Here is a 22401-nt window from a genome sequence, read left to right on the forward strand (position 1 = left end):
AAATCCTGAGAGACAGAATTATGTCTCTCTGTCCAGAAATGTGAATGTCACAGTGCTTGTCCTTGCTTTGTAATTGTAGTAAACTAAAGAAAATCAAGGACAAGATGCAGTACTAGTTTTAGCCAAAAAGAGATGTCTCCCAATCAGCCTGACACCTACAGGAGATTTATCTAGCAATATTTGTACATACTGAAGAAACATATTTTTCTGGTTGTTGACTCCTCCCATCTTGACTCTCTGCCAGGTATAGAGGTTAACTCTGCAGAGTGCAAAGCATGGGAACTCCACTTTGGAAGGACAAAGCTCAGCTTAACCTGCTGCCCACAGCCTACATATGAGAAAATGTGTTAAGCCAGTCCTACAAATGGTACAGTGGCCTCTGGAACTAATACAAAGCAAAGCAAATTGCTTTGCACCTTCCTTCATGTCTCTCAGCTTCTGGCAAACCTTAAACATCCTGCCAAGAGCCCTAAGCAGGACCTTGCCCCAACATTTCAAAGCAGTCCAGGGACACATGGGTACCTCAGCAGTCGCTCAGGGACAGATGTGTGAGAATATCTGCAATCAGCTTTTAATAGGCAGGCACAGAGAATAAAAACTTTGTGGTGATCAACCATGATTCAGCTCTACCGTTCTGCTGGTAGTTACCCTACAATTAGAATGATGTCCATCTAAAAGGAAATACAGCTCTGCTCTGAGACAGGATGTTCCAGCCTGTGTCCCATCTGTTCCTTGTGGACAGCACCCATCTTGCCCTGGCCAGGAGACAAGCAGCAACCCCCACCAGCTCTGGCACCTGCTGATGAGGCCCTGGCGAGAGCCCCTGCACTACTTCAGTCTTAGCAGTGCTCCAGTGCAACTCAACCCCAAAAGCTGGGCTGCCCCTGCTGAAAATGTCATTGTCCTCTGGCCATGGCCAAAGGCAACAGGCTGCTATGTGCTGTGGATGTGCTGCAAGAGCATCTTGTTTGTGTGGGAGTAAGAATCAAGTGGTTATGGATTTACAGGTGCAACATGGTTTAGTGAAATTCTTCCACATTTCCAGAAAGAAAATGCGTTTGCCTTGCACTCCAACACTTTAAAGCAAGAAAAAACAGTATTTAGAAGTGACAGGAAATACACTATCGAGAAGATTGCTAGAAGACAACATTTGGCAAGCAGATTGAAAATCCTGGTTTAAATTAGGAACTGTGGTATCATCTGCTGCCATTGAACTTTTGAGCCTTCAAAGCTCACTCCTTTCGCACAGATTAAAAGCCTTTTCCAGGAGAAGCTCAGATCCTCATGTAAATGCAGCCTCTAGAATCTCTCCAGAGAGCCTCACATATCATCAGAGGAGGGTGGCATGGGAATGAACCACAGGAGGGCTGGATGAGAGCCTGAATGTCCATCCCTCCACACTCTTCTCCCATATCATCCTGCCCCTCTACTTCCCCACTCAGGTCACCCTCCCAAGCCTGCTCTCTGCTGCAGACAGGGCCCTTGGGCAGCAGCAGAGGCTGCAAAGACAGGCTCTCTCCCTGTACACCTCCTCCCAGGGCTACAGCACCCAATAAAAAGGTTTTCTTTGGCGAGGCATGTAAGCACGCAAAAGCCCCTGCTGAACACTGGGCTTGCTGCAGAGCACTGCAAAGAGGCCATCAGTCTTTCTCTTCCAAGGTGAAAGGGAAGGATAAATGGCTTTATGAAAACAGCTAAATCAAACAACTACACCGACTGGCAGCCAGCTGTAACAGCTGCATAAGCTACAGCAATATTCCTGGGCCGCCCTGGAGGGGAAGCAACATGTGGGAAAAACCCACAAGGATATACTTTTTTTGTTTTAATTGCATGTTATTATTTATTTATCATGCAATTTATCATTATTTATCAGCAGTTTTTTCTTATTCCAGCAGCTGACCCTGGAAGTAATTTTCAAGGAAATGCAGTCTGACTTGAAGGGTAAGCCATGTTTCAGGAGGAAGTCTCCGTGCACACTCCTGACAAATGCACATGAGAGGAAACCAGCAACCTGATGTCCACATCAAGCAGGTGACTCCACATAGCTCACTGCCACTGCTTATTTTTCTTCAACTTACTATTGTGTAAAAACAAGGCGTGGTTTCTGAGGAATGTGAACAGGAGGGTCATGTGGACCCCTCAAACACCACTTTTGTATCTGGTGTCGAAAGCAATAGAATTTCTAACAACCAATTGGAATTTCACTCCTTACCTATCCTGCTATCTTTCTGATAAAAGCATGGTGAAATCTAAACCCTCATTAATGCATATTATGCAGCTGACTGCATTTGAATGTTGACAGCTGACAAACAAAAGCCCTTCATGAGCTTTTTGTGAGAGTAGTTTAGCAGTGACCAACAACAAATATATTTTTCCTACACAGCAATGCCAACATGACCTCATAAAGCAAAGTGATCATCTTTAGGGATGAAAGCATAATGCTGGCTTGTTGCCCATGCAATTCTTGCAATTCTTCTTTGTTGCCCAGACAACTTGCAACAACCAGGATGATGCGGTTTACATGGACATCCCTCCACTGGAAGTGAGACTAAAATAAAAATCACATTTCTGTGGTCAGGAAAACATAACCACTGCTGAGTAGGTGTGTCTTGGAAAGGGTGGCTTCTAGGGACAAAGGCTGTTATGTACTTCTAGCATGCTTTCAGGTCCTCAAAAGGAAGTTTCCTGAATTTCATTATGACTTCCTTAAGAGCATTCCCCCCAGGGCACTGAATACAAACATTCATCTTGTGGCTGAAGCATCCACAGGAGCAGAGTTACCACCCTAGACAATCAGGCCTGATTTGCTGCTGAATAACTATATTATTGGAGCCCAGAGAAACGTATTGTAGCAGCACTTCTTATTTTAAAACCAACTTTGCAAGGAAATTCTGCCTTGGAAGAGCTGACAGCAGGATCAATGTCTTTTGCATAAGGTAAAACCCAAAAATGATAATATTTAACTCTCATGCAGAGTCTGAAAAAAATAAGTTCTCCTCATATATCATATTATTTTAATGAGGATGCTGGGCTCAGTATTAGAGAGGGGAATAGATCTTTACATAACAGGCACCTGGCAAGGGAAGTATCCATTGTCATTTACAGGTGTTATCCTAACGGAAAAGAACTACTCCAAATGGCATGTAATTAGAGTAGAAGGATGCAGTCCCTACCCAGTCATTACTGTAACAGAAATGTGCTGTACTGTGTGATTAACCTAAGAAAGGCATGATGATGATCTCACCACGTCTGCTTTTACCTCCTGGCTATCACAAAACACAACTCATGTGACTAGAGAGGCTGGCAGCTGAAACAGCTATCAACTTGGGGGGTTTTTTTGTGTTTTTTTTTTTGTTTGTTTGTTTGTTTGTTTTTTTGTTTTTTTTTTTTTTTTTAAACCAGCAGTTAAAAATATCTTGCCTTCTTCCTGCTGCCACCTCAGCAGTTGCTTCCTGTTTTTTCACATTGTCACTTTGCTCTGCTGCTGGCTGTCATTGACAGTAAGAGCAGCGAAAAGAACAAAATAATCTCCTTAGCAAACTGCCTCCTGCTAAACACCTTCTCAAGAAACCCACAAGAGGAAGTGCCATGTGCTGGGCCACTTTTTGTCTGATGTACTGAGGCTCTGCAGGAAACTAAATGGCTGCAGGTTGGAGGCCTTCAGTGTTCAGGGATAAAATCTGAGTAATTCTGCGGTGTCTTTCTAACGCTGGTAAATGCTCTTTTGAGGGCAGTGACTCAAACCTGTGTGTCCAGCTAAGGACTCTAAGCTGCTCACCTCAGTCACTCAAGCTTATGATGTGACTTTACTGAGACCATTACATGAAAAGCTGCCATTTCAGCCTCAGCCTCTTCTTTTTCCTTACTTGAGGCTATACACTTTATTGTGTTGAACGCTGACCCTAGTGGAACTGGAACACACCAGCGCCTCATTGATTATTTGCATGTGGGATGTGGGGGAACCAACACTTGTCATTTACTGTAGATAATCTGTGAAACCGCTGTTCTTTGTATCCAGAAATGATGGACCAGCCTAACGGTGTAAAAGGCACGGTAGATGGGTGACAGCTTCCAGTCACCTGACTCTAATGAAGGTCAATGCCAGATGGGAAAATGGTGGTAAAATATGACAACCATAAACCACTCCAGGTTTTCTGTGGTCTCCATCCAGAGCTGACAGAAGGTGTTGAAAGATGCATCTGAGTAACCTCCCAGATGACAGCAACTGACACTATGGCAGAGTGATCGGGTAAACTTAAGAGAAACTGACTGCTCTGGCTCTTGGCTTGAGCAAAAGGCAGTTCTGGCACTGATACCAACTCAGCATTGCTGAAAATTAACTCCCAAACCTTGCATCACTAACTTTGAAATTCACTACGTAGCCAGAGAGTTCTTTGGGACGAAGAGAGGCTCTTAAGTCTTCTCCATCCTGCACTTAGATGTGCTTGAACAAACAGACTGCAATGCTTCCTCCAGGTGAAGCAGCCAACTCAGTCACCACGCCATTCTCTCAACACTTCCATCTTCCTACAGCAAAGAAAAACACCGACAGCTGTGCTGTATGATGGCTTATTTTAGGAACAACTCATTATTTGCAGTCTATCCCACAGGTGTTTGATGGCAATAACTTTCTAAAGTTGCCCTTGCAGGGAACCCAGGGGTGTAAAACTCTCTTGTGCTAACAATTGCAGGAACCATCCTCACTTCTGTTAGAATTGTTTCCTAACAATGGCATATACAAAACATGTATTTTTATCCCTACATTCAATGTGCTTTTATCCTTCCAGCCCCAAGAAGAGGGGGGGCTAAGGTATCCAACAGTCTGCCACATTTTATACTGTGATTTAAATAGGATTTTCACGGGCTTAAGAATAATTACATTCTCTGCTTCTGAATTCTTAAAAATCTCAGTGCTCTTATAACAAATCCTTATTTAGTGTCTGACCTGGGCAGTCCCATCTGTGTTGGAACCAAACTAAGCCCAGGACCACTTCCTCAAGACAGACAATATTTAAGAGGTAGCAGTGCAAAATCTGGAGATCAGTTCAATAAAACAGGCTAGAAACAGAGGCACAGAAGGTGTTGTAAGCCAAAGCTTTGCCCACTGCAGTATGGCACAGCCATATCCATACCCTAGACCCCTGCCTTATTCATACCATGCTTGTGGTCCAGTCCACACCCGGAACTCTGCAAAGCTTACACCAGACTAAAGTGACTTCCCTACTCCTGCCAAAGGCTGACATCTTCCAAGTTAGAACTCAAGATTTACACTGAGCCTATTACTGGCACACATCTTCTCCTTGTTTCTTTTGCATTTGGGACAGGGGGATTAATTTACATTTATCAGGTGACTGAAGTAATGCATGCAGTGATGAGGGCCCTGGTAAAAAACATTGACTTTGACTTGAATCACTGTCCCTCAGGATGATGGCCAAATTGGTTAATGAGAATAATTAGCATTAATTAAAATGACAGCTCAAAGGAGTTATATCACATCTGAGCTCAACTGAGTCTCAGGTTTACTGGAGCTGGCTGCCTCAACCACTGGCCAAGCCCAAAGCAGACATCCCCATGGGCAGCATGACTGGCACTCACCTGGCAGCTATCACTCCAGCTCACCTTCCAGCTTCTCACACTACACACTGCAAGCAAATCATGCCCCAAGCATTCAAAAAAAAAAAAAAAAAAAAAAAAAAAAAAAAAAAAAAAAAGAAAAGAGAGAAAAAATGATGTGGTACCCCCAAGCAATTACTGAGTTTATCACCTAATGCCCAGCACCTCCCATCAGGCTGCACTGCTTTTTACTCCTCTTAGGAGCAGTTTTAGCTGCCCTTGCTCAAGCTGCCAGCATATTTAACCTGCAGATCTTAGAAGTGATCTAAGGTCAAGCTGTACCTTGCTAGAGCACAGCTGTGAATGAGCAGGGCTGTGGGATAGCTTTGTCCTTGTTTCTAAGTCAGCTGGAGTGGAAGCTGGCAGGGTGTGAAAAAGGATCATTCACGGCTTAGGGTTTAATTACTGGACTCACATTGAACATCAATGCCCCATGCACAGAGGCATGCTTGAAAGAGTGAGAAAACACATGGCAACCTTAGAGCCAGTATGAAAATCCAGACAAGATGGTTTATTTCCACACAGGACCTTGAAGATAAGTACTAGATACTTCAACCAGCTGTGAATGCACAGCAGCCTTCTGACCAGAATTTATTTTTATTGACATCCTGTTTATGGATATAATTTAAATTACCACAAACTATGCATACTTACATGATTAAAGACAGACATACACATAAAATCTGATATATGCTAACAAAGATAGTCATCTAGCCTAATCTCGGTGATTAAAGCTGGGCATTGAAATCAAAGAAGTCTGATGTTCAAAAGTGCTGAATAATCAGAAACACCAGTAAAGCCACTAGGATTCAAAAGTTGCTCAATATTTTTGAAAATACAAATTTTTTATTCCTGTTCTTATTTGAGAAAGGCGAGAAGGTTCTAACATACTCTGCCATTTTGCTGGATGCTACATGTGAGCATAGAGATACTAAGCATTCACCACTTAAGCAGAAAAGATACAGAGCAAAGGTAGGAACCTCTACTTTTTCTGCCTCTTCAATGCAATCTAATACAGATGAAGATCACAGAGAAAGCTATGCAACAGCCAGTGTCTAATGCCAGTGATTTAAGTACAGAACACCTTTCTTCTACATCTCATCATCTACTACTAAAAGCTGTGCAATCATGAACCCAGCAATTCAGGCTTCAGTGATCCACCTCTGCAACATTAGCAAAAAAATATTCAAATGAGTTCCTTCCCTTCCTAGATTCAAGTCCTGAATCTACAAAGAGGGAAAGAGACCTCTGCTAAATGAAAGGCAGAAAACAAATCAAGTGTATAGAATATGCTGCTGCTAGCATTTGCAAATTAAAAAACCAAACCCCAGAAAACCGCCACTTTAAAGCTGAATAAGCAAAGGATGTTACAGACCCAGGAAAAGTATTTGCACACATTCCATCCAAGAAAAATACTTGCAACCACTGCAACCGCTGCAGATTCGTAAGTGTTCATACAAGGAGGTAAGCACTTCTGGAAAGGGCTGTTGCTCTTCAGAAAGCTCAGACATGGCATGGGATCAGATGGGGTATGAACATATGACAAGAGAGAATAGGACATCCAGTGCAAACAGGGAAGCAGCCTATGAGATACTGAGCCAGCAACTCAATAATCTTCTCATCTTCTTACAGATGAGCTGCTTCTCTTGCAGAGAGCAAGGCTGGCAATTTGTTCTGAAACACCTCTCCTATAAATCTGCAGCCTGTGTGCCAGAGCAAGCGAACTCAGAGCAGACGAAGAACAAATGGAAGTAGTATGTGGACAGAGGCAGATTGTGTCAGAGGATCAAATAATGCCAGAGCTGCGAAACTAAGAGCAATTTATCTGGTGTACACCATATTATCAAACACCCAGGCCACACCCCAAGAAACTTGGCTGTCACTAAGGTGGTAAGCCTTGTCCTCCATCCCTGCTCAGCTGGTCAGCACAGTCCAGGTAATTACTGTAGCTTCATTTTCATTATCTCAGCTCTCTTCACTCTGGTCCCTCATCTATGTATTAACAATCCTGAGCCACAGGTGTGGGCAGCCACAGGAAAACTGTTAGGTTTGTTTTACTCCAAGTCAAGAGGAGAAAAATATTTTTGCAAATGCAGAATGCCATGTGAGGTGGTTTGAGAGAGACAGATGTCTGATTAGCACTGCAGATGGGCTGAAAAATCCCCCATCACCACTTCAAAACTCTCACCCTTTTCCTTTTCCAGAAGGACCGAAAATGTGTTCTTTTCCCCTTGTGTGGGAGCTTTGCCTTTATTTTAAGGGAGGAAGTGCAACACCTAGAAATTCATTAAGCCCCTAGCCTTCTCTCCTGGGAAGCAACTAGATGAAATGGCTAGGCTATTGAATGTCAAGGTTAACATGCCTCAGTCCCAAGTTTCTCCTAGAAAACTAGAGTGTTAATGCTGACCTTTGGGGAAGACCAGCCTTCTCCCATATGAATTCAGTGACTTCATTCCATTTATGAGGCTGACATACCTCTACAACTGCTGAGTGAGTTCTCCCTATGTAAGAAGGCAAGACGAAAAAAGGGGTGAAGGGGAGACCTGCTCTTTCAGAGAAAAAATGAGGATGTGCAAAGGAAAGTAAGTTGGTTGGTCCCTGTGATAAGAAAAATTCTTTGGCCCTCTGCCTCCTGGACCTAGGCTTGAATGCTCTTCCAGCACTGATTCCCCATCTGTCTCTTACTGTGTACTCCTTGCCAGACCATTTCACAGCTTCATATCGCTCAAGGCCAGGAAACTGTTCATAAATGGTTATTTTAAAATTGTCTTTTGCACCATGGTATGGAATCACTTTTGAAAGACAGTTTTAAGTACTCGTGATGCTGACCATGTTGCTATCTCTTGCTGCCTCATGTTGCATGTTCAAGTTGAATAGTGTAAACATTGCTTTGTCTTTCTAAGCCCCTGATGAGTACTTTTTCCCATTTTCTGGGGTTTTCTTGGTAAAGTATTAGGTCTCTCTTTTAATGGTTGACCAATGTCAAACACAATTCAAAAGGCTGCTCTCTGATCATACAGAAAGTATTTTTCTGTGTATATGGACATAGAAGAAAAAAAAACAAAACCAAAAAATCCACACCAAAAACATTCAGACAAACAAAAAACCCAAATAGACTTAACTAAAAAAATTGTGTATATGCATAACGGGGGAAAGCCCATTTTCCCAAAGACTGCCCTCTTTTCAGTCACAAACAGAAAGTCCTCTCTCAAAACAGAATTAGTCATTAAGCATATATAACCAATTAACACTTAAAAGTTTTGACAGGGAAGAATTTAAGATGAAGACTAGGTGACCTCAAGATATTTATGGCAGCTAAATTCTGGTCCTGGCAGCCAGCTCAGAAGCCCATCAATTAAATTCCCCATGCAACACACAAATGTTGATCCTACATTAATTCAAAGGGCAGTGTATACTTTCATTTCTTCTTCAAAATGTTCTCCAAATGTAAGCTAACAGGTTCATCGCAAAACACATTTAATTTTGTCTTTAAGTCCACAGTGCAAAAGAGTCACCATATGGTCTATTAGAAAACAGACACTTTTCATTCATCTCTACCTCATCTGCCCTACATTCATTATGAATCAGCCATCTAAGATAGGATGACTGAAAGGATGATGTGGTTTGGCTTCCTGTCAGAATGGCAACTATGGTATTTGGAACAATTTCATATTAGTTTAGTATCTCTGGTAGATACCTCTGGTAAAAGGGCAGATTTACCTCCTGTAAACTACAAAGGAATTACAACCTTTAACTGCAAGGTCAAATTTCACCCATCTAATTAAGTTTCCTGCTTTGAGCAGCATGTTAGCTACTGACTTTGATGTGATTTTTACAGTAACAGATGTGTCTCTGCCAACTAGTTGAACTCATGTGGTCATAATTTTGACTGCTGAAGTCAAGATTATAGATCATATTGAAAAAGAAAAAGGGTTTCAACAGACAAGTGAGACAAAATGAGATAAACTGAGGCGGAGTAGGTGGCATTCATTAGTCACTAGAAGGCAGGCTCTGCTCCTGGAGGAACCACCACCACATGAATTGTCCTGGAGCATCCACACAGACAGAACTGATGAGTAACAGCAAATAACACTTCTTACAGAGCTACGTTCTTGGGACCAAAATATTAGAGACATAATGTAATTGAAGCTTGCTTTCCTGGTACACACTTAAGGAAACTATTATTAGCTTTGCTGTCCTTTTTCTTAATTTTCCTCTCCTAAGGCTTTTTAAGGAACGGCTTAGACATTGTATGGGTTCTCTCCCCGTCATCTACATGTTTGAGCTGGCTGCTGGTAGGAAGGTCTGCTCATATTCCTGCAGGCATGCCAATCTGGATACAGCAAACACATACAAATAGTCTTCATGCAGGAATATAGTAGAAAAAAAATTAAGAACAAACCAAAACCCAACCCCAAACAAACAAAAGAAAACCACCCCAAAACCCCAGGGTACTATCTCATGAACACATTCAGACCATTCATCTTCTCATTAGAGAGCAAGTGTGAGTATGCTTATTGTCCATCTCTTTGGCAAGCATCCTCCTACCTTCGTGTCCCCTCCAGCATGGAAAACTGTAATTCTAAAACAGGTCATTTTATTATGAAAATTTGTTTTCCAAGCAATATTCCCTTGAGGCCCTTCATATTAAGAGCATCTTTTGAACTGGATAAATACTGTTCTTCTATTTCCCAATATCAACTCACATGCTTATGTGATAATGGCCAAGCATGGTCCAGCTGGAAGCAATTCTCAAATAAACCATTTAATAGAAGAGTATTTCTGAGGGAAAGCTCCCAGGGTTTATGATAGGATATTATCTGCTTTTATTGCATTGTGGCCCCATGACTTGGGGTTTGAGTTTTTTATTTTAAGTTGATGTGTACCCTGAACCCAGAGAGGAAGTAAAAACCTCTTTTCTCACCAAACAAAAGACCATCTCTGAGTTGCTATGTCTGCTATGTCTGCAGGAGGAAACTGCTTGTCCCTTCCCCTTCCTAGGCATCAAGCTAATTGAGACTCAAAACAATCAATAAAGGCTGGATTAATTCCTGAGTGCCAAAAGCACACACAGCTAAATTAATGAAGCTAATCCTTTTGTAGTACCCATTTATTAAACCTTCTCTGCAGCTCCTGATGCAGCTTGCTTGACTTCTCAGGGAATGAATGAACCACTTTTATTCCTCAGTCATAGTCTGCAGTGTATCCTCATGCATTTTTAGCACCACTAGCACATGACCAAAACTATGGGCTGAATTCAGCCTGTGTTCTCAGGCATGGGGTAACAGCACAGATTCTGCACAGTCCCAACCTGAAGCCATCACATGCAGTGATGAATTCCAAGTCTAAGCAGCTCTTGGCTGAGGTAGGTGAAAACACATTTGCAGTTACTAATGCTCTCAGTTATGGCATGAACGGGTTTATTAGAAGAATGGAGCAGCAGACAGGGACCTGAAAGCCTGGTCACTTTATTCTGCCATACCATGCACTTGAGGTGACTCTTTGAAACACCTCTTACCCTTTCTGTGAGAGTGTCTTTGGTGCTGCAACTAAGAATTGTCAAATGTTACCACAGCTGACTCTGTAGATGGGATATCTGTCACTGTGGACAGATGGAAACTGATGGTATTTCATGAAGTACTGAAACAGCAGATCTTGTAAGGCTACTGATTAGCTTGAGCAGAAATCTGGGTCCTCAAACTCATGCATAGCCTCTTTAACAGCATTTAACAGATACTCCCTAACTATTAACCTCACGGGCAAGATTAACATTTTAATTTTTAATTAACATGGAGAGGCTGTGGTGTGCAGCAGTATTATAAAAAGTTATGAAATGCCAACCTTTTGGAACGGAATAATTCTGTCATCTTGTTTCCATACAGTTCTTCTCAAGACTACCATCTTTCTGACAAGTATTTTATTACTATTACTTCTACCCCTTACTACATTCCCCAGAATGCTTATTATATTCTATCATTTTCTTAATGAGTCATCTCAACCTTAATCTTTCAATTGTGTGAAGTTTTCATGAAACTGATACTTCAGAGGAAGGAGAGTGACTGTAATAAAAGTGACCCTTTAGTTTATTAAATGCTGAAGTGCGATTATCCTTCAGCATTTCCTAGCCAAAGACCTGGCTAAGTCCTCAACAGCCAGACTGCTTCTAGGAGAGCTGAGCTGGGAAGAGTTAGGTGACTTTTACACCTCTGCACTTTCTGAAGTTGGGACCTGGTGATATCTGACTCATTCCTCAGCACCCAAAGGCCATCTTAGAAGCTGCTCTGAATTGTAGCTCCAGTAGTCTAAGAAAACAGGGACTTGCTAAAATGCAACAGTGCCCTGTCCACATCACCTTCTTTGCTAGAAAATTTCTTACCTGCTTTGTTATACCAACTTTACAGACTTAATCTGTTATTTGACCCTGTTTTTGGCAAAACTCCATAGAGTCCTGGGGCCTATGGAAGGGACTGTTCTTTGAGCACTCAGCAGACACGCTACTTTCTGGATTAAGATCTCACTGGCAATACATTGAAGGTAAAGCACCTGTTCTTGCACTTCAAAACATTTTACAGTTTCTTTACTAAGACAAAATGACTGCCCCACGAGTAGAAAATAACTTTCAGTCAGGCTGGCTTTAGGTTAAGGGACTCTACTCACCCCAAAACTGGCAAACACCACATTTCCCTGACCAGAGAAACCACGTGCCAGTTCTACTTGCTACCAAGAGGAACACTCATCTCTTCCCAAAATCATGTAAAATCAGATTAGTAAGCAGTCTACTGTTCTTTTCCTTTTCTGTTTCACCCAGGAAAGGAAAAATCCATCCATCTGAAAATTATGCCTAACTACATAATTTTTTCCCCACATAAATGTTAATGAATTGACTCCTGTTTATGCAAATTTAAGGTAAACATCAGATCCTTTGTTATCTTGTGTTGGAAATTCCTACTGTTTCCATGATAACATCTTGACTGATTTTCTCAGCTTTCTATTGATTATTTCATGCATGTAAAGAGGGGTCCTGGAGTCACCAGAAAATTTCTGAATTAATTTTTCACTGACTTCACTGTCATCATTTGAGATAAGCCATTGCTTTTTATAGTATCCTTTTCAGATTAGTCATAATGTAGCATAGTATTCATGCCCTCTGTTTCAATCTGTTGGGTTTTTGCATGAAGAATATTAAAAATAATTGCACATCTTGTTTCATTTTGCCTTTTTTCTTGTTTGACTTCCCTTTTAAAAACTGCACTTTGCACATTAGCATCACTGGGAAAAAGATTTTCACCATTAGAATGCAGTCTGGGATTCCAACTGCAGTAGCCAATATTTGTTCAATGTTCTCCAAAAGAAGTAGGAAGGCGCATGTGCATATAGAAAGCCATCCTGTTCATCCAGATAAAAATGCCAACTGGTGATAATTGCATGATGATTTTGAAGAGCTGAAAATATTAATTATCATCACTGAACTACAGGAGAATCTCAGGATAGAGATGTCACTGTGAGAATTCAAGCAAACATTGATTACTTCTCAATATTTTTAGAAACACCGTATCCATTTAGCAGGAAAAAAAACCCACCAAACAACAAACCAAAAACAAAATAGAAAAAGGGAAAATAAGTTTGATCTGTCTTTCCAAAGCTGAATGTTTGGTCACTATGTTCTGCTCCCATTTGGTATACGTTTTCTTCAGTGTCCAAGACTGAGCACTAAGATGTTTCCTATTACCATCCGAGTAGCAGTTGCATCTGGACAGTTTTCCTTATCTCCTGTTAATAGGCCCACCAATGTCTCGCCTCATGACTCAGAGATAACACTCTCCAAGAGCCAGTTCTGTTTAACAGGTGATTAAGAACACACCTTGTGACTCAAAATAACATCAGCCCATTGTGAGATGCTCCGCCCAGGGGGAGAAGCTAGGCATTCCCACCTGGATAAATCCAGGGATTTCTAGACAGAAAGGCAGCCTTTCCACAGGTTTCTAAGAAGACACAGCAACCACATCTGCCACTCCAAGAGGACTGCAGCCACTCCAATTTGGACTGCTACCAGCACGCTGGCCAAAGCGGGTGTCAGGTTGTATTCTGACTTTGCCAGTGGTCTTCCTTTTGTATCATTGTGTGTATTTTTGTCTTTTGTTTTCCCTTTTCCCAATAAATTGTATTTCTGACTTGGAGTCTCTCACTGGTTTTGCTTTCAAACCAGAACATTCAGAAAATAAGAATACTCCTGGTTGCAGGCTGTCTAGGCAACCTTCCCTACAGTAGTCACTTCAGTCCTGACCTATGCTTCAGTTCATAGCTGTAGCTAACTGAAGCACTAACATAACTCTTTCAGGAATCATCCAGACAACCAATGCTTCAGGGAATACTGCTCTTCCCCCAGCTTCTGTGTGCATTAATGTACAGGAACATGTACCAATGGGAGGGGATGTGTTATTACTACATAACCACGATCAATCCACAGATGATATGAATGCTTTTAAACTTAGCAACGCTGCTGCTTCCTGGATCAGGAGGTCACCAGATCACAGTGAAGATTCCTGTGTAGCAATGTGCTTCATATCTGTTTTATCATAGTTGAATTTGACTATGAGGGTTGCCTGAGAGGGAGATGATAAATGTCTCAGAACACATACTTCTTATAATCCTCTTCTAAAAAACTTCTCCTCCACTCCCTCAGCATAATATTTCTTCTCCAAAGCTAGACAACAGTGATATAAATTAGATTGGAAAATGAATTGTTACCACTTGCCAAGCTTTCAGCCTCAGCTGAGAGCTGGTCTCCACTAGGTTAGACACAGACACCAGCAGTGTGTAGCCATGCTGATAGCACAGATACTAACAGTTTAACAGAGCACTGGAACCTCTGTGTCCCCCTTGATTACTCCTTGTTCTTCTAAAAGAACTACTGTCAGAGGGAGGAAACAAGTAAGCTCAACTGTTACTACCACATTCTATTAATATATAATAAGTACAGTAAAACAATCAGTAGAACTAACACGTGTTGCTAACAATTACACTCAGAGATAAAATAGATACAGACACTTTTTCCTGGGTAATTTAATAGATACTGTATCTTCCTGGATGTCTGGTTGATATTGGCTGTGGTAATAACTTCCATGCCTGCCACCAAGCTTTGTTATACAGGATCACGGATTTAGAGGCATGGGGGAGATGAGGGGAAAGAACTGAATCTGTTCTCTGTGAATACACCTATAGCACTCTTTTCCCACAATGCATGGTAATATTTGTCACTGTTGGCATTCTTCCCTCCACTTAATTATTCTTATCAAGTGCACCGCTTGTGCACTTGTCCACTGCTGACAGAGGACAAATAGGTGCAAAATGCTATTATGCTGGTTCCCAGTCATTCCTACTCATATGCCCACCTTTTTCTTTGCCTTTCTCCCTAACAGCCTACATGGAGTTGCAGGTGTTGACACCGCATTTTCTTCCCTATTTATTTAGCCACATGCTGACACCTCAACCGTCTAGGATCTGCTGCCAATTTATAAATGTGGGCTCCTAGCCACAGACTCCCAAGAGACAAATAACTCAATGTTAATAAGTAACTGATCATGTGTGATCAAATTTTTAATCGGTATCAGTCTTTGTTTCTACAGAACTGAGTTCAAAGTCCATATATATAATAAAAGATATGTATAGACCTTTTCTATTTTTACTATTTGCAAAAGTAAACTGTGTTTGCATATACTTTTAAAAACTTTTCCTATTGGACAGTAACTTAATTTCATTTAGAATATGTCCAGAACTTGTTTTCCCCTAGTAAAATTATCCATCTTTTTTTTTTTTTTTTTGTTCTTAATCTCAAGAAGGTGATGTTTACCTAAATTGGGTAAGATCAGGTCTTAATCCAGGATTGCTCCTAAATCCACAAAGGCAGCAGATTCAGCCTGTATCCTAACTCTGCTTTTAGTGTGGGAGTTTTAAATTAAGAAGTGATGTGCTACTAGGAGCATAATTCTCAGTTACGAAATTTTGTTCTGACTGTAGCTGTGAGACTACGAGCAGATTGCGTGTACTCCTACAGCAGTGAGGTTTTCACAAACTGGAGGCAGGATGTTGTTCCCCTTAGCTTTGGTTGAGTCTGACAGAGGGAGTTTATGTTCTTAAAAGTAACGGTGTCAGTTTCAGGACCCAAATCTGACAAATTTTACCACTGCCATAGTATCTTGCTAGTGAAATCTGTCTAGCCTAGTGCTCGCTGGTCAGTCTTCAGCAAGTCTGAGACTCAAAAATACTATCTTCTGTCTGTTTACAACTAATTAAAAGCCTGTAGAATTAATTAACAGCCACTATTCGTAATGCTGGGCTGACTCTGGATGGGCTTCAAAAGTCATAAATGTCTAATTTTTGGGACCAGCTACCCCAAGTAAACACACACATATTCTTCTGATTGCAAAGGGAGCTGAAGAAAAGCAACCACGAGAAGAGAAAGCATATGTTGGAAAAACTCAGAGATATTAGCCCAATCTGGGGGACAGAAGGCAAGTTTGAATGGGTGAGGGAAAGATAGTAACATTTCAGAAATTTGTCTTGGGCGGCTATAAAATTGGACAAACTCGAGAAACATTTCCTATGATGCTGACACCAGCCTGTAGAAAATTCAGCAGAATTCCAGAGCTCTATTCAATCAGATGTGGTATCTGAGTTCTGTGATGATTTTTCAGACCTTTTAAGGTCTGTTTATATTTAGTGCATCACTGTCTATACTTCATGAAATCTTATGAATAGACATTTTCTGGGGCTTGTAATAAAAAAAAATCTTCATGAAATTTCAAGAACACTCTTTGTCCTGACATTTAAGCTGTTACACAATCAGAATGTACTTTTCTTAATTTTAACACTTTGAAAACAACTAGGTCATTCTAAAGGCTGAAACCTGCTATCATTCCTGCAAACAAACCTTACTCACAGGCATCATCATATCACTTACACCATGGGATGGTCTGCATGTAAAGACCTTTAATTTCCAGACTTCTTACACCACCCTCCCTCACTGCACATTAAGCTCATAGACAGGGCAAGTCAAACACACAACTCCCAAACAAAAAAATAAAAGCACCCTCAACCCCCCCCCCCCAAAAAAAAAAGTTAATTTCAAAGAACTTTGTTTTGTACCATCTCCCACAGCAGGTGCCTTCAGACTACTCAATCTCATCATTTTGTTGAGATTCGAGATGCTACCTACATGCTGCTGGAAAAATTGACAATATTCTGTCAAAGCCACCTAACCTCTCTGGCCCATACTCTCAGATGCTGTGCTTTCTAGAGAGCTGTAAGTCCAGGCTTTAGCACACTTCAGAGCAAGTTAAACTCACAATGTTCAAGTTAAAGACTTGCAAAATAATGACACTATGTATGTCAGCCTAGACATTAGAGCCAGCAGTGGTATTTACAGCTCTTTAAGATAGGAAAGCAATTCTTTTCTCTCGCCAACACTTGGAGGCACAGCTGAACAAAAGCAGTTACAAAAGCAATTCACTCTAATGGGCACTTTGCAGTTTGTATATTACTTAATGTAACTTCTTGGTACCATTTACTCCAGGTGACCTTAAACTTATTTGAAGTTCGCTGGGGGAGAAGACAGACATTTAGGAGGAAGGTCCTGGGAAAAGAAACTCCTCTGACTTCTAGAGGACGCCAGAGGTCTATTGTGATTCCTGAGCTGCAGACTCCACAGAAGTGAGGTGATCTGAGGAGGGAAAAAACTCTAATATAGGCAGATCCAAAGGTATACATGTAGAAATATTTAATTCAAATGCTCCTGACAGGACAGGCAACCAGCTTCTGAGAAAACCTTGGCTTCCAAAGAAGTTCAGGGATCACTGCCTTTAACTAATGGAACAGAAGTTCCCACCACGTAGTCGTGGGAAAGAAAAGTTTGTACCGTTGGGTGAATAGACAGGGGAATACTGAGCACGAGGTTATTATCTCCACACGTGACGTTAACAAGGGCCTTCCTGGAACCCGCTGTGCAGCACCGGAGGCCAGCAAGGATGGTGGTGGAGGCTCAGAGAAGAGCAGCCCAGACATTTCTCCTGGGGAGCATCTGCATTCCAGGCAGAGACCAAGAGAGTCAGGTCTATTTGTCTCAGCAGAGACAATGTTAAGTGGCTATTTAATTACTGCCCTTCAATACTTGAGCAGAGAGAGATGATCTGAAACTAGATAACCATTTAATCTGACAGGCAAAACACTAGAAGATCTAGTAGCTGGAAGATGAAGTCAGAAAAGTTCAAAGGGGAAAAGAGAAGCAAACGTTTAACAAAGCAATTAAAAATTGGAGCCAATTATCCAGGAATGTAGTCAATTCCCATCGTTGGAAGTCATTTAATCAAGACTGTTTGAAGAGGCTGGTGGGCCAGACCTTGGAATCACAGGGGAATATTAGTCTCTGCTTTATATTATGGAAGAAGTTAGGCTATGGGATCATAATAATGTCTTATGACTAAAAAACCCAACACTAGCATTGTAATTTTCCTTGCTAAAAAAAGGATGAAGGAATAAAGCATTAATGAAGCCAAGGCCTGTATGGGGCGCCGAATGCAAGCTGAATGTGGACAACACAAGCCACAGACCAGGAGCTGACATCATCAGTAGTTTTGTCACCAACTACAGCAAGAAAAGGCCGTGAGGGATTCGTGCCCAGCCTCAACACCCTGAGCCAGGCAAGGGACATCACCTGGCCAACCCTCACGCCTTGATGCTCCTTGACCGTGACATCCCAGTTCGAAACCCTCACGGAACCCTCCGCTCTCGGCCGGGAGCCGCCACACCACGGTCTGGGGAGCCCCGGGCTCCGCCGACAATCACCCGGGGATGCCCCAGCTCACCCTCACCGCTGCGTCCGCCCGGCTTCGGCCCGAGGGACGCCCCTTGGCCACGATCCCCACTCCGGGTGGCGGAAGGCGGCGGCTGGGGTTACCCCCGCGGCGGCGGCGGCCTCCGGGGCATCTTCCGCGCTGCGACATCGCGGCCGCGGGCACGTTGCCGTGGCGACCGAGCCGCGCATCCCCCGGCCCGTCCCGGCGGTGGGGGGGGCATCTCATCATTATTCTCTCCACCTTTTTTATTTCTTTTCTTAAGTTTTCCGCGCACCCGGACCACGCCTGAGCCAAAGTCGCGTACAAGCGCCGGTAAAAACGAGCAGAGGATGAGAGAGGTGCCCTCGGGTCCGGCCCGGCCGTTCCCACTCGCCGGTGTCGGCTCGCGGGCGGCCGCAGCCCCTCTCGCCGCGGAGCGGGGCACGGCTCGGCTCCCCGGGCACGGCTCGGACCCCGCGCCAGGCACGGCCGGCAGGGCGAGGCACGCCCGCCTCGTCCGGCACCTGCCCGCGCACCCAGCCCGCTGCTCTCCGGCGCCAAACGCCCTCGCTGGTGTGTGTGCGTGCCATGTAGGTGCTCACCCAGCCCGCTCCGCTCCCCCCGCCCCTTACCTCCGCGGCGGCGCCTGGGGAGCCGCGGGCACACCGCCGCCGCGGGCAGGGATGACCTTGCGGAGAAATCCATCATCCGGGCAGGAAAACAAGCCGTTCCTCGGGGTGTGCGGCGGCGGGAGGGAGGAGGGCTCCGCTTGGGCGGCCCTTTCCGCCGCGGGGGCAGGACGGAGGCGATCCGTGCCACCACCGACGAGGCGTCGGCGGCGGGAGGCGCGGGCAGCACAGCCGGGCTCCGCCGCCGCCGCCCGCGGAGCTGCGCCTCCGACCGCTGCCAGCTGCGGCTCCCGGCCAGCTCGGGAGGCGGGGAGCGCCGGTGCTGCGGCGCCGGGCCGGGCTCCCCCTGCGGCCGCAGCAGAGCGGGGCAGCTCCCGGGCCCCGCCGGCGGGGAGGGACCGTAGCAGCCCCGGTGCGCTCGACCCCGCACCCCACCCTCCCAAACGCGCAGGGCGCGGACACGTACCTGCTTCCAGGGAGACATTTCCCGCTGACGCCAGCCCCACCCCGGGCCTCTCCTGGCTTTTGTAGCGCGGGAGCTGGCGGCTCCTGGCCTCCATCAGGGGCATAGGGCTGAGCAGGGGGCCCTCGGCAGCCCCCCGGGAGACCTCGGCAGCCGTGCCAGAGCCCTGCGTCGCTCTGTATTGCCACCTCTGCCAGCCGGCTTCTCTCCAGCTCCTAAACCCAAACTGGGCGCTGAGCTGCTTCACGGTAGAAGCACCTCAAATCCGCCAGTTCCATCCACCTGTGCTAGCCATGCATGTGTCCTCGGAGGAAGCGTTCAGCCAGAAAGGCACCTCCTGAGCCCTCTGCTTGCGGGGTGGTACAGGTTTGCGCGGGGAATTGCAGTGGATGCAAATGCAATTCAGCTCTTGTCACGCTTTCAATTTGGGTTGTTGTTTTTGATAGGCAAATTTGGCTTCCTGTGTGAAGCACTGCCCTGTTTGCCTGCGGAAAAAAAAAAAAAAAAGAAAAAAAAAAAAAAGTGGAGTCAAGCGAAAAGCAGCGAAAGAGGTTTTGGTTTGGAAGTCTTAATTATCCGGAAATCTTTGATCTAATTTCGGTTTATTCCCACCACAGTGGAATTTTATCTCTCTCTGCTGCAATCACAGCAAATGGTTCTGCAGTGCCCGGAGACTCAAGTCAAGTACAGGTTTTCAACCGGGAAGGTTTTAACTCCTCTGCAATCCTTTAGGGATGAACAGAAGCAGGATTAAAACCAACCAACCAAAGAAACAAAACAAAAAAACACACACACACACAAAACAACAACAACAACAACAAAAAAAAACAACAACAAAAACAAAAAAACCCCACCCAAAACCAAACAAATAAACAAAACCCAACAAAAAACAGAAAAAAAAAACCAAAAAAAACAAAACTAGGACAAGCTGTGAGGAGAACTGTTGCAATACAGAAAAAAATAACGGGGTATCTAAAAAAAAATAGTTTTTATCCCTAAACATCATATTCCCTTGATCCTTATGAATGGACCCATATTTTATTTACTGCTTTAACAAACACCCTCCACCTCGGTTACTGATCCTAAATCTCCTTGACTCAAGACTTAAGTGATCATGAAAAACACCTTATATTTCCTACCATAGCAAGTGTAATTTCTTCCCCAACAGCAGCCACTGAGATCAACTCATATTTGTGTAGTAGCCATTCCTGAATGTGGCTTTCTGACAGTTATTTAAGCATGAAAAATTTAAGATACGTTTTCAATGTTCACCTACAATAACTACTTTTTCTCATATGCCAAAGCCAATTCAGCAGTACTCTTAAAAGCCTGAACAGCCCAAGCATCCATCACTGGAAGGAGATTGGAGAGAGCATCACACTTTATCAGGAAAAGATTTCCAGTATTAGCACATCCAAGGCTTCCCAGTAGCTCTTCTTTACTTTGTTCTCTTCACAATCTTGCTACTTTTTTTGGTGCTCTGGAGGGCTGAACAAAGCCTGGTCCTCCCCTTGCCCATGTCTGAATCAGGAATATAAGGTCAGCTTGGCAAACTGAGTCAGTGTTCAACTCTTCTTCATTATTCTGCTAAATGACCTATTTTTAAAGAAACACTGCCAAACTTCCTAGAATTAATCCTTCTGCCATTAACATTATTACAGGGGAGCTTCCCTTTTTTTGAAAAAGAAGGAAAAAGGCTGGATGATACAATTTCCTTTTGTCAGCAATTACACTTCTATGAGGAGATAGCTGTCAGCACTTACAGGCCTTGCAGCTGCAAGCTGCAAGCTGTGTGGGACCTCACAGGCTACTCAGCAAGGGACAATTAAAATTAGCGTTGTTTCCATAAACTTTCCTAAACATGAGACTCCTTATCTGGATTCTTGAGAGACCTTTCAGTTGACAATCTAGCCTTGAAAGTCACAGCAAGAAGAGTTATATACATTCAGCTGGAAAGACTAGGAAGCTTTTCTATGGGCTATTGTGTTGAAACCCTCATGGTGGGTGAGGGACTCAGTCCCAGAATCTGTGGGAAATTGGCATTCTGAGGCAAAAATAGAGGACCTGGGAGCTTTTTTTGCTCCAAGTCCCTGTATGCTCATGCACCTCATAACTAGTGTCCACATGTTTTCCTTCTGAGTTCAGATAAACCTTTCTTCTGTCTGTACAGCATTGCTGAGAATCCCCACTCTGTTCTCAAGCAGTCATAGCTGAGCACTGGGTCTACTATTACTATGTCTGATGGAGAAGGAATTCCAAGAGAATAGAAGACAGTAATATGACTGAAATACTGCTCAGCTGATAATTTCTTTCCCATGCCCAGTAAGGTATGGATGCTTTAGCTTCCAGATGCAGTGATAATCTGGGAAGCTAAAAAGAGGTATTAAAGAGAATCATTGCAGAAGCTGGTTGAGATGATGCACTTTGGGCATGGCCTCTTTGTTTATGAATTCTTCTCACATACCTGTTTTTTCCCTTTACTCTTCCCTGAACCACAGTCTACCATGTAATGGCTTCATTTGGTACATTAGGCAATACTGGTTTTAAAGACCTCTAAAGGATTTTCTAAACCCTGTTATGAGCTCTCAAGTCTGCTAGCCACTGTTCCAATTGTCAAGACAAGTCATCACATCTCAACACATCAACGTGTCACCATAATGCAAACTAAAGATTTAGATAATTTGGATTTATTTATCTGAAAGTTTAACTCCCTTAATCACCTGTGAGTCATGGCCAATTTGCTACTACTTATCTACCCTTTTTTCTGCTTCAATCTCCAGCTATATGAATTTGATTTATTTTGACTTTTTGTAGGTCTCAATGCAGAAAGTATTCATACTGAGGGCAGCATATAGATGGTTGCTTA

At 43.4% G+C, this 22401-nt stretch overlaps 1 protein-coding gene across 6 annotated transcripts in view; it reads right to left on the minus strand.

Annotated features, from left to right (window-relative positions):
* GPRIN3 (GPRIN family member 3) overlaps positions 1–19181 on the minus strand; it is a 29362-nt gene extending 10181 nt beyond the window's left edge. For 2 of the 6 annotated variants that reach the window (XM_053941836.1, XM_053941839.1), the window contains exon 1: positions 2213–2327. The gene's annotated coding sequence lies outside the window, so the exon portion shown is untranslated. Of the gene's footprint in view, positions 1–2212; positions 2328–18322; positions 18395–18473; positions 18576–19075 lie in introns of those variants that run through there. The other 4 variants (XM_053941837.1, XM_053941840.1, XM_053941835.1 and 1 more) reach the window with 4 other exon arrangements.
* Positions 19182–22401: the final 3220 nt, after the last annotated feature.

Source organism: Vidua chalybeata, chromosome 4, assembly GCF_026979565.1.
Source record: "Vidua chalybeata isolate OUT-0048 chromosome 4, bVidCha1 merged haplotype, whole genome shotgun sequence".
NCBI classification, from domain to species: Eukaryota; Metazoa; Chordata; class Aves; order Passeriformes; family Viduidae; genus Vidua; species Vidua chalybeata.